Source organism: Chiloscyllium plagiosum, unplaced genomic scaffold (assembly GCF_037043375.1).
Source record: "Chiloscyllium plagiosum isolate Xiang-an unplaced genomic scaffold, Cpla_swu_hap1 HiC_scaffold_26, whole genome shotgun sequence".
Classification (NCBI taxonomy): domain Eukaryota; kingdom Metazoa; phylum Chordata; class Chondrichthyes; order Orectolobiformes; family Hemiscylliidae; genus Chiloscyllium; species Chiloscyllium plagiosum.
In genome coordinates this window covers 34,845,326-34,857,455 of record NW_028270164.1, presented here as the reverse complement: position 1 = coordinate 34,857,455, position 12,130 = coordinate 34,845,326, and the positions used below count along the sequence as shown (strand labels likewise).

Below are 12,130 nucleotides of genomic sequence, written 5' to 3'. Positions count from 1 at the left end.
GTTGTGCTTTCTTGATCATCGCATCGATGTGCATGAACTTGAACAGATTGTTGGTGATCATTACTCCCAGGAACATGATGCTGTTGACCATCTCTACCTCAACACCATTGACGCAGACAGGGGCATGCCCTCCACGCTGCTTCCTGAAGTCAATGACCGGCTGTTTCATTTAGCTGACATTGATGAAGAGATTGTTGTCTATACATCATACCATGATTGTTCAGAATCTATTTTGACTCTCTTTAACCGCCTTGAAGATGTTGTCTTTATCGTTTATTCTGTATCTTTAACTTCTGGAACATTTTCCTTGTTACATGATCTCCATTTCTCAAGAAACTTTCCCTTGCAGCACCTCTTGCTTAAGATTTGATGAACTTACTGTGCTTTCTCAGTCCATAAAGTTTATTCAATGGTTACTATCTGAAAGAGTTGTACATCTGAAAGAGTAGAGAGTTATTTGCTGAACTATGGAACAACAGTGGTCATTTTGCTCACAGAAATGCCTTCTAGGAACTTGGAATTGTCCTTCTTTTTCATCATTGTTGCTTGTTGGATAAAAGCAGTGGAGTTTGACTGCAGCTCAATGTCATTTCCATCAAGAACAAGCTCATCTTTCTGGACCTGGGAAACTGTGCATACAACATCTGGTTTCATACGGACTCTTTGAATATGCTCCTCTCCAAGGAAGTTACAGATTTCTACTAGAGATCCTATTTCCTGAGCAACTAATGGGGAAATGGGTGTAGACAGTTCTCATCTTGTCATAGAAGTCTATTGTGACACCCTTGATCATATTTTGTGCATGACTGTACTTTGTCCACAGCATGGCCAACCCTTTTCTGTTACCACAACATTTATCAACTCAAAGCTTCTTAATCCTCATCCCAAGAAGGCTGAGTTCTAGATTAATGTGATTAAATTCCCAAGCAATGTCTCTGAAGGCCCCTTTACAAAGACTGTACAACCTTTCAAAGTCATAGCAACACTGTCAGGAATGTTAACAATCTGATAGCTGACTTATGGTATAATGAGATTTATGTAAAAGATTTTGAAGTAACTGAACACGTCACTGACATCAGTAAAAGACAGCAGTCTGTTTTGAGAATGTGAAGAGAGAGGTCTTAGTCGCTGTACTTTCAAACTGTATTTGAGGACCTACAATGTACAGATGTAAGTAAAGAAGTATGAAGTCTAAAAGCATTTATTAGAAACAAGAAGTAAAGCTGTCCCAGGGTTAACTGGCTCCTTCAGCCCAAGATACTCAGCCTCCCTTTGTGCTTTTTCCAGTTGGTAGTCAATGTGGAGGAGCACTGATTTGTTAGCTAAAGGTGATGCTGATGTAATAGGCCGAACATTTCTTTGTCCAAATTTGATTTAATGTTATGAGATGTCATGGTTTCTAGAGTCAAAGCTGAGGACTCCTAGAGTAATTTCCTCCTGAATGTATTTCACTGTTTCTAATCCTCTAATAGGATATTCCTGCCAGTGGGACAGTGCATAGCTAGGAATTTGATGGCAGTATCTGGGACATGCTCTGTAAGATGTGATTCCATGAATATGTCTATTCCTTGACTAGTCTGCGAGCCAGATATATCAATTTTTCCACAAAGCCATTGATGTTAGCATGGAGTATTTGAAGGTTGACTGGATTGGGTTGGTTGTTGTCATTTCTGATGCCTAGGTCCATATGAGATGGTCTGTCTGATTTCATCCCTTTTCTCACAATTAACAGCAATTTGGTACAACTGGGTGGCCTTGCAGGAGAGACACGTAACCATCCTCATTTCAGAGATCTTTCCATCTGCAGTCACATTAGACCAGGCCAGATAAAAGCAGCAGATTCTCTTACCTCAAGTTCTTGGTCTCCTTGAAAGAAGGGAATTACAAATCAATTAACATGATGACTGTGGTGGAGAAATTGTTGAAGTCTATAATCAAGGACAGGGAAACAGATCACCTTAAAAACTTTCAGTTAATCAAGGAGAATGAACATTTTGAAGAGATGACTGAGGTGGTGGACAGAGGTAAGTTGATGGATGTTGTTTGTAAATACTTACCGAAGACTTTTGATAAAGTTCCACACAAGAGACTGTTAGGTAAAGTGAAAGACCATGGAATTGAGGGCAAATTACAAACATGGATAGGAAATTATTTGAGTGGCAGGAAACAGAGTTGAAAAATTGGCAGGGTGTGACTAGTGATGTTCTGCAGGGATCTGTGTTGGAGCCTCCATTTTTCACAATATTTATTAATGGCAAGGACAATGATATAAAATGTCATATTTCTAAATTTACAGATGACACAAAGTTGGACACCCTAGTAGAAAGCGTTGACAGCAGCATAAAACTACAACAGGATATTCGTAGATTAGGAGAATGGATAAAGTGGTGACAAACGGATTCTCATATAAACAAGTGTGAGATTATCCATTTTAGATGAAAAAAAGATCAATCAAAGTATTTTTATAAGGTGCAAAGTTGAATACAGTGGATGCCCAATAAAATTTGGGTGTAAAGGTGCATAGCTCTTTAAAATGCCATGAACAGGTGCAGAAAATAGTCAAGATGACTAATGGAATGCTGGCCTTCATGTCAAAAGGGTTGGAATATAAGGATGCACTCATTATGCTGCAGTTATAGAAAATGCTAGTTAGACCCAATTTAGCAGATCTGGGCTCCACACCTTAGGAAGAATATTTTGCCCTTAGAGGAAGTTCAATGTAGGTTTGCAAGAATGATACCTGGACTTCAGAGATTAAGTAATGACCAGAGATTAGACAAATTAGGCCTTTATTCTCTAGAATTCAGAAGGTTAAAGGGTGATCTTATCCAGATTTTCAGGATATTAACAGGGAAAGACCGATTAAAGATAAGCAATTTCCACTGGTTAAAGATTCTAGAATCAGGGAGCATAGTCTAAGATTAAAAGACTATTAAAGAGCGATATTAGAAAGCACTTTTACACACAAAGAGTGGTGAAGGTTTTGAACTCTCTTCCTTGACCAGAGTTGATGTTAATTCAATTGTTAGCTTTAAATCTGAAATAGACAACATTTTATTAAGCAATGCTATCAAGGCTTAGGGCCCAAGGCAGGCATATGGAATTAGGCCACAGTTTGGCCATGAATGGTAGAGCAGGCTCAAAGAGCTGAAGAAGGGCTTATGCCTGAAACGTCGATTCTCCTGTTCCTTGGATGCTGCCTGACCTGCTGTGCTTTTCCAGCAGCACATTTTCAGCTCAAAGAGCTGAAGGGCCTAATCTTGTTCCTATGTAGAGTAAATTGTTCAAATACATTTTACTGTTGCTGTCAACAACCATAACTGCTGTAAAAGCAAAATTGTCTTGCATAATTCAAAAATGTCATGTCCAAAATCACAGAACACAGAATTATTAATGTGCTAAAGGAGCAGTGACAGGTGAAAAAGCTTTCCTTTTGACTAGGCCACTAATGGAAAATCTTTGCATCCTATGCCAAAAAGCTGACACCTTTTGAAACAAGTGAAGACTTCTTTTGTTAACAATCACAAATCCTGCCTGTGAAGTAAGCACAAATAAAAGAATGGAACCTACCTCTTCTGTGAGTTGTCTAAGTCTTTCCAAGACACTCATCAGTCGTTTCTAAGTGAAGTGTTTCTTTTTCTCATTCATCCTTGAGATATGGTTGTCACTAGCTCAGCCAATATTTATTGCCCGACTCGAACTGGTTTTGAGAGGACAGTAGTCAACTGCCTTCTTGAACTGCTGCAGTTCTTCTGCTGTAAGTAGATCCATGATGCTGTTAGGGAGGGTGTTCCAAGATTTTGTGTCATGACACTGATGAACCAACAATGTACATCCAACTCAGGATTGAGTTGGCTTGAAGAGGAACTTGCTAGTGGTGATGTTCCCATGTGTCAGTTACTGTGGTGAAACGGTTAAAAATTATGTCCCAATACATGTGTGAATCTTATTACACACCTCCCCGTGTGAATCTTCTTATCTGTATGTAACCAGAATGGAATGTGTTTTTTAGCCTTGCTCTGCTGTTCACATGAATGTTTATATCTGGAAAAGAGTATATCAGCTGGAAAAGTCTCCAGTTCGGTGAGTCTGCTCCGGGGTTACGTTTAACCGCCGAGCGTGGGTTGTTGGCAACCGCTGTACGAGAACTGACGGCTCCCAGTTCCGGTAACATGTAGAGTGAGTATAAGCCAGACCCGTTGTATGAGACCTGGTTGTGGCGACGCTGCGGGGAATAAAATGCCCATATTCTAGCAGACTCGCCTCTTGGTCGTTTGTTCTGTGTCAGACTACTCTCCTACGAACCTGACCTTGAGAATTTTTTAAAACAGTTACCCTTGTCCTTTTAGATAATAGTGGTTGTGAATATGGAAGGCGCTTGCAAACGAACCTTGGTGAATTTCATCAGTGCATCTTGTAAATGATACACACTGCCACTACTGAGCTTTGATGGTGGAGGGAGTGAATGTTGTGGATGTGGTGTCAAGTAATAGGCTACTTTGTCTTGGGTGTTGTCAAGCTTCTTGTGTATTGTTAGAACTGCACTCATCAAAGCAGTTGGGGAATAGTCCATAACTCTCCTGACTAGTGGCTTGCAGATGGTGAACAGGCTTTGGGGAGTCAGGAGGTGAGTTACTCATTGCAAGGTTCCTAGTTTCTGACCTGTTCTTGTAACCACTATATTTATATGGCGAGTCTAGTACAGTTTTTGGTCAATGGCAACTCCCAGAATGTTAATCATCATAGAGATGTATAGCATGGAAAACAGACCCTTCGGTCCAACCCGTCCATGCTGACCAGATATCCCAACCCAATCTAGTCCTACCTGCCAGTACTCGACCCATATCCCTCCAAACCCTTCCTATTCATATACCCATCCAAATGCCTCTTAAATGTTGCAATTGTACCAGCCTCCACCACTTCCTCTGACAGCTCATTCCATACACGTACCACCCTCTGTGTGAAAACGTTGCCCCTTAGGTCTCTTTTATATCTTGCCCCTCTTACCCTAAACCTATGCCTATTTACCCTATCCATGCCACTCGTAATTTTGTAATCCTCTATAAGGTCACCCCTCAGCCTCCGACACTCCAGGGAAAACAGCCCCAGCCTGTTCAGCCTCTCCCTGTAGCTCAAATCCTCCAACCCTGGCATCATCCTTGTAAATCTTTTCTGAACCCTTTCAAGTTTCACAACATCTTTCCGATAGGAAGGAGACCAGAATTGCACACAATATTCCAATAGTGGCCTAACCAATGTCCTGTATAGCCACAACATGACCTCCCAACTCCTATACTCAATACTCTGACCAATAAAAGAAAGCATACCAAATGCCTTCTTCACTATCCTATCTACCTGCGACTCCACTTTCAAGGAGCTATGAACCTGCACTCCAAGGTCTCTTTGTTCAGCAATATTCCCTAGGACCTTACCATTTAGTGTATAAGTTCTGCTAAGACTTGCTTTCCCAAAATGCAGCACCTCACATTTATCTGAATTAAACTCCATTTGCCAATTAGGTTAAGTGAAAGTTCTGCCATTGAATGTCAAGGGTACGGTAGTTCAATCAAATACTTATATGTTTGAACATGGTGAATAATATCAAGCCACAGGACTGACTGTTTGGGAAGGCTTAATGCAAAATATCTCCAGTTTCCTCATTTCCCCTCTCCCCACCTTTTCTCAGTCCCAACCCTCGAACTCAGCACCATCTTCCTAACCTGCAATCTTCTTCCTGACCTCTCTGCGCCCACCCCCATTCCGCCTATCACCCTCACCTTAACCTCCTTCCACCTATCGCATTTCCAACGCCTCTCCCCCAAGTCCCTCCTCCCTATCTTTTATTTTAGCTTGCTTGGCACACTCTCCTCATTCCTGAAGAAGGGCTCATGCCCGAAACGTCGATTCTCCTGCTCCTTGGATGCTGCCTGACCTGCTGCACTTTTCCAGCAACACATTTTCAGCTCTGATCTCCAGCATCTGCAGTCCTCACTTTCTCCTTAACGTAAAAGAAACCAATATAACAGTTGCCTATTTTCTTCTCCCATAATACTAGCAATGAACTGTTCTCCATGGGGAAAGAATGGAATATCAGGATTTTGAGTCTCCTGTTTTACTTTGTTGTTGAGTTTTCTAATTTAAGTTCTGTCTTGCAATGACAAATTAATTTGTGCCTTCAAAATCAACTCAATGTTAATCGTGATGCAGCTCTGGAACCCCATTCTGGGATGATAGTTTCTGTTGCATGTTCTGTAGAGAAAGGCACTTGTCTGAAAAAAAAACCTGGGATAACCGACACAAAAACAGAAAATATTGGAGAAATTCATCAGTTCTGGCAGAGAAAAGAGTTAATGTTTCAAACCTGATATGTTTCTTCTTCCTATCAGGCATGAGACATTAACTCTGTTTCTCTCACCATTGATGTTGTAGAACTGCTGAATTTCTTCAGCATTCTCTGTGTTTGTTTCAAATTTTAAGCACCTGCAGTATTTTGCTTTTATAGGATAAGCTGACCTCTGCTTTCCCTGGTGTCTCTGTTTATGCTAGCTGTGCTTTACTTTAATCGTCAACTCCTTTAATGCCCCTCCATATAATCAGCCTCCAGATGTCACAACTGTTGGTGATTGTATTCATCTGTATTCACCCCCCATTCTTGTATCTTGCTTACATCTGTCCTGGTCACAGTGTTATGCATACATAGCCGGTCTTGACCCAGTGACCCATTTCCTGAACAGAAGATCTTTCTATATATAAAACCATCATCAATCATTGAACCAATACTGAATCTCTTGACTTGCAATAAGTATGTGCTGATGGAACTAATATGCTCCAGAATGTTTCAGTAGCCAAGAGAATGTGAGGATGTGTATGAGGCAGCAAAGGTGGAAACTGTTGTCTAGGTCTCATTACTGCAGATGACTACACAGAGGATGCAGTCTTGATAGGCTTGCAGTTTGGTTTTCTGATCTCCAGCATCTGTAGCCCTCACTTTTGCCTGTTTGGTTTTCTTAGTCAGGCTGCAGCTAGTCTGCACACATTTGGACATACATTGTCAAATCTGCAGCTGTTGTGTATTGATTTCAGAATCGAGTGACAAGACTACTGTTGATTGTTGTTTCTAAACCTGGATATATGTAGCTATCCTCAACCTCTGGCACCACCTTTTCAATATTGTTGGATGTTGACATAGCGATATGCTGGGCCTTGACATTAGTCTTCCTGATATCACTTGTCAAAGTAAACTCCTTACAGCCATCACAGCATCTGTCCACTTTCCACTAAAGGTATTCGTTGCGATGGAATATGCTCATCTGCCATCATCAGTGTAAAGCAAAACTCTAATGAGATCTTGGTACCCTTTTCTCTTTGATCTCTGGAGGGGAAAGCTCAACAGTTTTCCATCAGTTCAGCAGGTTTCATATTTTCTATCATTTTTGCCACAAGTTGCTGGCAATTTCCTGAGAGATTGGCAACAGAATTAAAAAAAATATTTAGTTGGATTTTTAATTCAACAATTGAAAGGAAAATAATTATGAGATGTAATTAGCTTCACATCTCTGAAGAATATTTCACAATAATTAATGGCCTAATTAAGGCAAACAAGAAAGAAATTAAGTGACAAAATTATTTAAGTATAAAATCTTGTGAAGGTACTTCAAAAGAGTAATAATTGGATGTGTATCAATGTTTTGTATGAATATGGGTAAATGGGCATTGGGACTTTTGATCCAGTCCCTGTTGAATGGGTACAATGCAACAATTTTCAGTTATTATAGACTGAATGTATTTCAGAGTCATTCATTTTGAAGGGGAGCCTTATTAAGAGGGTCATATAAAGGCAAATTATGGCAGATTCTGAAAATCTGAAACAAATACAGCAGACGCTGAAGAGCATCTGTAAAAATTGAATCAGAGTTAGAATCTGATCTGTCCCTTCTTCGGAACTCAACTCAAGTTGAATTGATGATAAATTTGTGACTGCTCTTCTCCAACCACATCTAACACAAAAGATCAAGGATTGCACAATAACAAGATCCATGTGTTATTTACACAAAACAGGCCAAATGACCAACACAATCCTAAACAATTAAGGTTTGTGCAAATCTGTCTCAATCCTGCTGAAAGCAAGTTTCAAGTAGATTGATCCTGGCCTTTCTTCCTTAGCTGGTGGTTATAATGTAATAGTCAGTCTCATCTTTATCCTCAGAAGACTGCTGTTGATACTCCCCATGTTGTCTACATCCAGAATGTTCTGCCATTTGGCTCCAGTTGAGAAGGGCACTGCATGCCCCACTGAGTGGGATACCCAGCATGTGCCACACTGGAAGATGGCAGTGAAGCAATCTCATCATTGAAACCAAATTTTAAGGAAGCCTATGGTTTGTTCCAACCTGGAACAGTGAATAGCATTGTATCCTTGTTTTGTTATTTGAGCACTTCATAAAGGTGGCATGAACCTTTTGCCCTGAAATGAAAAATAACATTGGCTAGAAATGTGTACAGGACCTCTGTATCTGGGCCTACTGTCATTTTTTAATGTCTCCAGAGATGTCCTGACTCTGAAGAGTCCGGATACCTCATATTTACAAATCCTAGCTGAGATCTGCTGTTAGTCCTGTTGAGATCCAGGAATGGCTCAGAATTTGTGCAGGTAAACATAATTTCTCCCAGAGAGCCTCTGGAGGGGATCAATTTATTTTTATAAAATATCTTGCTGCCTCTCTTAGGAATTGGTGTTTTTAATAAACATTCTTTGTGTTTTACCCTTCCTCCGTATTAATGATTGTATGATTTGCCTATGGTTTCTCTGGGAGTGTCTCCTGTATTTAGAATCAGACTAAATTCAATCACTCAAACAAATCAAGAAATTAAAGTTAAAATGAACAAAGTACTCAATTAACATGGAGAAAAAGTAAACAATCTTATGCATTTAATGTCCAAAACATCCTTTGTTCAGTTTTTGTCTGGCAAAACAAAGTATCATGGGTGGCACAGTGGTTAGCACTGTTGCCTCACAGCGCCAGAGACCCGGGTTCAATTCCCGCTCAGGCAATTGTCTGTGTGGAGTTTGCACATTCTCCCCGTGTCTGCATGGGTTTCCTCTGGGTGCTCCAGTTTCCTCCCACAGTCCAAAGATGTGCAAGTCAGGTGAATTGTCCATGCTAAATTGCCCCATGGTGTTAGGTGCATTAGTCAGAGGGAAATGGGTCTGGGTGGGTTGCTCTTTGGAGGGTTGGTATGGACTTGTTGGGCTGAAGGGCCTGTTTCCACACTGTAAGTAATTAAAGCTAATATTGATTGTTTTTCACTCAATCTATGAATGTAATAGTTCATTTGTCTCACCCATTTAGCTTTTCTTTTCAGTTAATATTTGCTGAACAGTTTCCAAACTTCTTAGGCCAGATAAGGTCTACAATCTTGTTACAAAAAAAGAAACAGTTAAATTGTTGCTATCAGTATTTCACAGAATCTGAATGTATAAAAGCAGTTCCCCAGAGTTTAGATTAGATCCCCTACAGTGTGCAAACAGGCCCTTTGGTCCTACAAGTCCATACCAACCCTCCGAAGAGTAATCCACCCAGAACCATTTCCCTCTCACTATTGCACCTAACACTATGGGCAATTTAGCATGGCCAATTCACCTGACCTGCACATCTTTGGGCTGTGGGAGGAAACCGGAGCACCTAGAGGAAACCCACGCAGGCGTGGGAAGAATGTGCAAACTCCACACAGTCGCCTGGGGCTGGAATTGCAACTGGGTCCCTGGTGCTGTGAGGCTGCAGTGCTAACCACTGAGCCACCATGCCATCCATTATGAAAGGTCTGGAACTAAAATGTTATCCCCACTACCTTTGGGAGCTCCCTGGCATCCAGCTAGAAACAGCACAAGTTGTGTGTCCTTTCCAGTATGTGTAATCAATATGTATGCATGTTATTATACAGATTCTGCAACAATACTGAAAAATATCCCATTAATACAGGCACATTCTTGACAGAAGTGTTACATTTTTTTGGTTGTGCTCATAATTTTATCTTATAAATGGCTAGTCAATCTACATGTACAGAATCGAGATCAATCATTGTTTACTTCAAACTGGAGGGAAATTACAACACTGTCTGACTGATTTTTGTGGTTCAAAGCACACAGAGACTTGAAAGTTCTTAGTATGCATAACCTGACTGCAACAATCATACATGCTTTGGGGGAGGGATGGCTAATCTGGAGGTTATTCAAAGTATCTGGCAGAGATTAATGTAACTGGCCATCTCTTTCAATTCCAAAACCTCCCAGGTGATTGACGCCCTGTGGCAGTAATTCTTGACGATGACTGTATCTAGGACGAGGACATGAGCCAGGCCTATGAGTTTGAGCAGGATGAATGATTCTTTCTAATCCTTTTGACAGACATCTTTGTAGCCTGGGGTTTCCAATTACATTTATATTGGGCTATCTTTATTTAGCACATCAGTGAGTGCACAATCTGTGGCTAGCAGAGAAAGTGGACGAGTTTGACTTCCTGGCAACGGTAACTGATTTAAAAGGTGAGCACTCAATATATATTCCATCAGTCTTCTGAAGACAGAGGAAATGCACAATATGTTAGTAAACAGGTATGCAGTGCTGGGAGTTTTTTTCAATTCCCAGGCAATTTACATTCTTACTGAGGTATTGGAAAGTTAAAGACAGACTGTAGGCAGCTGGTTGAAAGAAATTCTTGAATATGATGACCCTGAGTTCAATCTTTATTCCCAAGCATCACAAGCTTTTTTCATATATTGAGTTTTTAACTCAAGGTCTGTCCCTGACTTTTCTGTTCACTTTGACCGTGCAGTTATTTGAGTTACATTAAAAATGAATTGTCTCCTTTCCTTTCTTCTGCTTGAGTGGATTTTAGCTTCTAATGCCTCCAAGGAGCAGAATCCTCTGTTGTGTCAGTATGAAGACTTGTGTCAAGTACTTAGGTAAGGATTTGAGAAATGCTACAGGCAACTCCTGCATTGCCACAATTCTAGTGGGTTTATGAGCATTGAACCCCTTTACACCTCTGATTTTTTTCATTCATTCATTGAATTCGGTCATCACAGGCAAGGTCAATGTTTGTTGACTATCCCTGTCACCTTGAGCATGTGATGCTCTGCTGTCTTCTTGAACAGTGTAGTGAAAGTACTTGTTGCTGGGTTAGATGCTTCAGGATTTCGCAAGTTTCCATGTTTGTTTGGTGTGTGATATTAAATGAATTTTGGTGGTGAATATGGGCTGGATTTCAGGGGTGTCACAGTTCCTGTGCATTTTGTTAAAAAGTCAGGCTGGAGCTCCCCCCCATAATATCCTGATGGTGCCTGGTAGCACTTTACTACTGCATGCAGAATTGATTGATTTAAGCTGAGATGGCCAACCCTTCCTTGGAAGGAAGACCCAGTAGTGAATCAGATGGCCTACCACTTTGCAATCTCAACTGCACTGGAGCAGTACCGACAGTTGGGACGACAGGCAAGCCCACCACATCGAGGGTGAAGAACTAATTTAAAGAGGTGGGAGATGACCTTGGGATGGTGACTCTGATGGGCACAGGGTGCCCACTGAAAAAGATATTACTTGAGTTGCTTTGATGAAATAGTGAAAACAGGTGCTAAAGGTATATTGGACATATCTGAAGTTTGGTTTCAGAAGGCAATATTGGTAATGGTTGTTGATTACCCAAATTTGCATACTACAGCAATTTAGCCCTGAAGAAAATGTTAAATAGATACATTCGGCAGATGGAGAGCTGGAGAAAGCTTTACATCGCCCTTTTCATTGGGAAAGCTCATTGCAATTATTCCCAATCAGAAATGTAATTTGGCAGCAGTTGACTTTCCCAGGATAAAGGAAGCTGAGGGTCAAAGTGCAGCCTGCCAATTTCTGCTGACCTATCAATGGCTCGTTGTACATCAGCACCACAGGAGAAACAATGGTTGCTGATCCCAGGCCCTAGGATTGCTGAGGGCTCCAGGCACAAGTAAGTAAGATTAGGAGGGGAATCACTGTGGAGGAGTCTGTGGTGTGAGTTGATAGCAAGGACACAGATTGGCTCTCTGCAGATCTCGACTTCCAAAGATTGGGCCTCTTGATCACGCACTGAGTGCCCTA

General features: G+C 41.0%; 1 pseudogene; it reads right to left on the bottom strand.

Moving 5' to 3' along the window:
- Positions 1-465: 465 nt before the first annotated feature.
- On the bottom strand, positions 466-5,711 carry LOC148145132 (large ribosomal subunit protein uL6 pseudogene; annotated as a pseudogene).
- Positions 5,712-12,130: the final 6,419 nt, after the last annotated feature.